At 34.6% G+C, this 6,331-nt stretch overlaps 1 protein-coding gene across 1 annotated transcript in view; it reads right to left on the reverse strand.

Annotated features, from left to right (window-relative positions):
• LOC120345325 (protein GREB1-like) overlaps nt 1-5,441 on the reverse strand; it is a 76,407-nt gene extending 70,966 nt beyond the window's left edge. The window contains exon 1 of the mRNA XM_039414729.2: nt 5,326-5,441. The gene's annotated coding sequence lies outside the window, so the exon portion shown is untranslated. The remainder of the gene's footprint in view (nt 1-5,325) is intronic.
• Between the last annotated feature and the right edge of the window lie 890 nt (nt 5,442-6,331).

Below are 6,331 nucleotides of genomic sequence, written 5' to 3' on the forward strand. Positions count from 1 at the left end.
CCAAAGTACAGTTCTTTACTAACTTACTACTTTAAACTAATTACAATACGGCAAACTCGGTTTAATATGAGGACAAATATAACGCCAGTCAATAGGATCCCAATATTCAAATAGGATGCGAACGAAGCTTGTATTCTTGAAATAAGTTAATTTCAAATATTAATGGTGTAAGTCTATTTGTTCACAATATACCTGTGATCTCTTTGCCTGAAACTAACCATAACCCCGAAACAATAAAAATATATTATCGGATTCTACAATAGCATGAAAAAATTACCAAGTCTCGAATTAATCTAACAACATTTAACATAAAAACGCTAATTGTTGACGAAAAAAATAGTTCGTTTGAAACATTATTTTTCAGACCTTTTTCAATCTGTGAGCGTTGTAAATGAACATTTTGTTTAATAACTGAACGTTCATAAATTACCGGTACTCAACAAAGAACTCATTAACTTCAAAAATATACTTCCTACTCTAACCTGACATCGTGGAGTCTGTTTAGGGATGGACTAGTTTTAAAAAAAACAAGGGTAAAAAATTTATCAGTAGAGGTGGGCGAGACTAACCAATCCTTTCTCAATGTCTTTGCGATAGTGAATCCGTATGCGTATATTGCGTAAAAAAAATATCGTCAATTTCAAATCTTGATTAAATTTAAACTAAGGACGATTCAAATAATCGCTGGGTCAGTAGCAATAAAAAATAATATCACTGTCAAATACTAATAACGGTAATTCACCGATTGTTTACCAGAAAACTAACGTTGTTTCGAACAAGTAATACACACCTGAGAATAAAATGAAACTTCATAACAATATAAACTTCATAAAATGAGAGACAACAGTCGTGATCGCAAAATATCTTGACGAAAAAGTGGAAACCATTATTCTAGACATGCACTCTCTGGAAAAACTGGGTCGCGTTGAACCCTTTCGAACTCCCGACGTCGAGAGATCCACTAGAGCGAAAGGAAAATTCAACTTCAAATCCCGAGTGACGAAAAAACGGGAATCGTTTGAAGCGATACACATATATCAATATAGGGCATGATTGTTGTTTTTCGATGTATAATGGGTATTCCTCATCGGCGCCGTTAGTATTAGTAATGTTGAAGAGTTCATTAATAACGTATGTGAAGATTTTCGAAATTTGTGAGCATGTTTACTAGTCATACAACTTCAAATATGACTATATCTCTTTTCGATTATGATTAATATTCGCATCTTAAACATGAAGGATGTGGTTTCCGAGCAACTTATGTTTGCTCAGGTGAGTCAAAGATGTGGAGTAGTGAGTCAACTGCCAAGGTTTTCCGAAAAATAAAAATTATGTCTGGAGATTAAAAATATGAGATGCAATTTTATCTTCGCCAAATAACATCTTGAAAGATTGAGATTCAATTTTATTTTATCCCATGACCCATTTTTCTGAAAATCACACTTAACAAAATAAAACAGACAAGGTTCCAAGATTCCGACCGAAACAACATGCGCCAAGTGCGAAAACAGGCTGAGATGGCGAGGTCCAGATATAAATGAATGTCTGTGGTCAATTGCGCAGCGTATATACGACGAGTATGAGATGATCACACTTGGGAAACGTACATGTTCGTCGATTACGAGAAACGAAAATTTGACATCTTTTCAGCGCAAAAGTAATTTATTTATGTTTACACTGGACATTGTCGCATTCGCATATGTTCTACTAAAAACGAACCCCGCCGACCTTTGCAAAATTGGTAACATTGTTAGACGACGTCTCGGTGTGGGTTAACCCTGTATAAACCGGTGAAAGTCAATCAATGGACGCTTCAATTCGTTAGGAAGAAGGCACAGACAACAAAGGGTTAAACTAAGACCTGCTTTCACTTAACATTTGATTTAAACGTAATACAGTAAGTGTATTACCGAGATTTAAGTCAAATCTCTCTGAGATCCGGCGCTCGAGAGAATCACGCAACACGCTCTAGTTCACCGATCGCTTTCCCGCTGTCTGAGGAGAGTATGACGCCATTCTCAGATGTTGGAAAAAAACTTTGTTGTAAAAAGAAGCACAAACACTGTTATTTTTCAATCATGAGCCATTGATGACGATTGCACTGTCTGTCTTTTTTTTTCAGTGTTTTCCTGCCATTTTGTCTGATAAATAGGTGACTTTAACAAATAACCTTCACTTTTCGGGTGTCGCTGCTTGATAAACAACTTTGGTTGCCGCGACTTTCCCTCCCTAGTAAAACTTTAATTTTATTTTTTTTCATATTTGCTGTGTTCTATTGTTTTTTTAATATTCACTGGTTGAAAAAAAAAACTTGACTGCAACTATGGAATATCTTTTTAAAATACTCCTGATGTAACTAGCTCAGCCATACTATGGGAAGGGTTGACTGACACCGAATAGTCTACTTTTCTGAGAATTTATTTACAAAAATAATATACTAAAATAAATTCCAACAGGTAAATTGCCAGAAAAATTGAAGCAACTAAATTTTGAAATGAAAAATATTCTCTACAAATTTAATTTCATTACATTTTCTGTGCAGAAGTTGAATAACTATGAGATGCAGTTTGCCTCCTAGAATAACGAATTCTCAATAAGAAAATGGACATTGCACAAAGTTTCATTATTTTCAAAACTGGAAGGTCGCACTCAATTTTCAAATTTCTCTAGTTTTATTCTGCAAATTTTTGTCTGGCCATAATCAGACTTCCTTTGATATACAGTTTACAACAATGAATTTTTGAATCACTATGATGGAACGCGCCCCACAAGGGGGTCGCAGAGAATTTTTTGAGGGCACGTGAAACTAATTAAAAATAAAAATATCTGCTAGATTTGATTTTGCCCGTTTATACTGGATATTTACATTTCTTTATTGTTTAGAAATTGCAATTCCATCCACAAATTTTCCATGTGTTTTTTGAATAAAACATACTTTCGCACTCTGTTATTTGTAGATTATTATTAGCTAGTTATTTTTGAGGTGGAGCGCGAAACTTGACAAATTCTAAAAAGGATTGCAGCCCAAACGTTTGAGAAACCACTGTGCTACAGTATCCCCTAGGCAGTCAGTGCACAAGGAACCTTAATGTAAAGCAAACATGTAACTTAGTTCATTCAACCATGTTTGGATATTATTACAACAAATTAAACTTTCAACAACAAGTGTAAAATAAATGGTAACCCTTATAATGGAAACACAATTTCAACTTTTCTAGGTAACTTTTTCCTCTTTTCATGTGATATACTTCATATTATCATTGCTCTGAAATTTTAAACTTTTATTTATATTTATAATTTGACTATTCCCATTAATAGCTGATTTATGATCTTATTTTATTCCTCAATTTGAATTTAGGTGAATTATCTTATTCGGTCTAGCTTCTAATCCTAGTATTTTAGGAAAGCATGCATGGGTGATAACTTTCGATGATCAAAACACTGTGTTGCCGCCACATAATCAATACATAAAAGTTGAAATTTCAATCATGTTTTATTGCCTAATTTGTGTGCTCTCTCGAGCTAAATGTAAACAGCAAACCCTTTTGATCCTGTATTTGAACTTGCCATTCTTGAGGCTTTTTTTATGATTGCTGAGCAAACATGTAAATGTAATGTTCAAAATTAAACACTTTCATCAATAATAAATAACTCTATATCAGTGATATAGTTATATCAAAATTTGAAGCCACACCCGAAAAGTAAATCTGTCAATATATGATTAGTGTTAATATTTACTGCCCATTAAGCATCAATGCAAAAGCAATTAGGCAGAAACTGCAATCTCTATCTTTGTCAACTATTCAAACCCCTTTCTAAAACTTATCAAAAACAATCTATAATCAAATTGCAATTATGAAAAAGAGTTACGGAATGCATAATCCAAAATACATAACATTTACTCAATCATCCATTCAACCAGAAAATACAAAACAAGTGGAGAAAGTGTGTTTAAACATCAGTCACCATCTCAGTTTCTTAATTGAAAAAAAAACTTCAAACATATCACTAATTCTGGACAACCGCAGTGCAGCAAAGAATACCATACTTCATTATACCAATGGTACCATCTTGTTTTCGAAAAACATGATAGATCAACTCTAAACAGCTTTGATGCACCCTCAGTCTGACCAAATAATACTGTATCACCCTAATGTGAAAACAAAATAGTGTAACTGGAGGTTTTGTTACTGCTTGACTGTAAAATTATTCAAAACAGTAATTCATCACCTTTACTGCCTTTAGGTAGAAGAGGAGCCAGAATTTCTCCATCGATATAATATATTTTGATATTTTGAAAAATTTTTAAATATCAAAATGCAGAAATATAGAATTACAGTGACAATACTCAAGCATATTATAATTCATTGACAAATATCAAGAACCTTTAACAAATAAACTGCGAAACAATTTAGACATGACATGGATAATTTTATCAGAACTAAACTTGCAAGGCTCTGCAGACCTTACTGTATGATAAATCAGAACTTGGCCTTGAAAAAATATCAAATCAAAAACACTTTTTGACTTTTTAAAACAAATAGAAATATGAATTAATGGACAGATTTCAAAGACTGACTCTGATCAGGATTATACTAATAATCAGCTTTTCGGTTATCTTACACCAACATTACATACAGACATAGGCCTATGTAGAAATTGTACCAGTCAGCCAGTCCGTCTGTAGGTGCTTTTTCATGTTACCCTGATTTTCAGAATAACTTATGCTACTGTGTTAACTGTTTTCATTTAATGTGTTGCTACAGGCCGTGTATAGCTCCCAGTACTGCAGTAACAAAAACAAAATTGTTCCCAAATGTATTCAAAATGGCCATTTTACTGTTTTATAGGTTTCATATGGAATTTTTCTTTGCCATTGACCAGTTGATAACAGTTTCCAGGTTTCAGGCAACGCCCCAATTTATTTTCACTCACATGTTTAACATCTACATAATATAGTGAGGGAAATCCTGCATCGGGTTGGTATTTCCACTTATTTGAATAGAATAAATAGGACTGATTTGACTATAAACTAATAGGGAAAAAGGTTACCGCTTGCTTATACATGTGACTCATCATTGTATTGTGCAACAGAAACAGGTGAGTGAACATGTACTACTTCTTCTTGGCAAAACCTTCAATCTTATTCTGTACGTTTTGAACTTTATCTAAGGTTTTGTTTGTTCTCCTGATTTCACAGTTTTTATTTATTTATTTATACCAATCATTTTTTTTGTTATGCTGATTATGGAGTCGAAACAAACTTATACTTATACTAACACAATAAACACATGCAGACCGTCAATCAAAACATAGGCTACTTACTTCAAGTCTCGTTTGAGGATATCTTGCCGCAAATCACGCTGATTTTGGGCAGAGTTAAATATTTTCCTGTTCGCAGACTTTTTTTGCCAAATTTAAATCCATCGACCACGAATGAGCCCTCGAAGAAATCTCAACACAAACAAAAATTTTCCAGGTATTCTCTTGTAAACAACTCCTTGAACATAACTCTATATCGCACTCTGGCGGACGCTATATTATAGTTGGAAATGTCAGAAAAAGTCCGCTTCCACCGCCAACACACAAAAAAAATCGCAATCACATTTCGGAGCTACGTTTGGAATTTGGGGATCGGATATTTAATCCTTCCGTGCGGAAGATTCGGCCTGCTTCAACAAGCGAGCTCTTGACATCTTTGAAATTTTTTTCAATGTATGTTTTCTTGAAAAGCGATTCTGCGGCAATTGTAGTGAGACACAAACTCATAAATTTCTCTTTATTCATTGGTAGCTACGTTTTTTAGCTTATGCTTGCTACAAACGGACTGGCCATGACAGATGAAATTGCGAGCTTTTCCAACTTCGACAGCGAAGTAAGTCTATTGAGAGCTTATTTAAGATATCGTTAGGTATCAGCGGTATGTTAGTCGTTGGGTATCAGTGGCCGTCTAAACTTATTCGGATCGAGGAACGCGAAGCGTTGTTTGAAAAAAATGGTCCCATTACACCACCAATGTTGGGATGCCTACGCCCTTGTTCAAGCGTTCGTGGAATATCGGGATAATCGTCGAACCCGATCTTGTAATTTAGAGCAGGGGTGTGTAACCTTTAATACAGGAGGAATAAATACAAATAACAGGGCGAAACCGTATGCCGCACTTATATTTGACATAGGCTATCAAGTAGTTGCACGCACAAACCTTTGAGAATTTGTCTTATGACGTGGCTTTCCGCTTCACTCAAGCTCGCTGTTAGGGCATTGTAACGCCATTGGTATAGACACAAAAAAATTGAATCAGGTTTAGGTTTGGAAAAATTCGCACGTTCGG

Source organism: Styela clava, chromosome 8, assembly GCF_964204865.1.
Source record: "Styela clava chromosome 8, kaStyClav1.hap1.2, whole genome shotgun sequence".
Lineage (NCBI taxonomy): Eukaryota > Metazoa > Chordata > Ascidiacea > Stolidobranchia > Styelidae > Styela > Styela clava.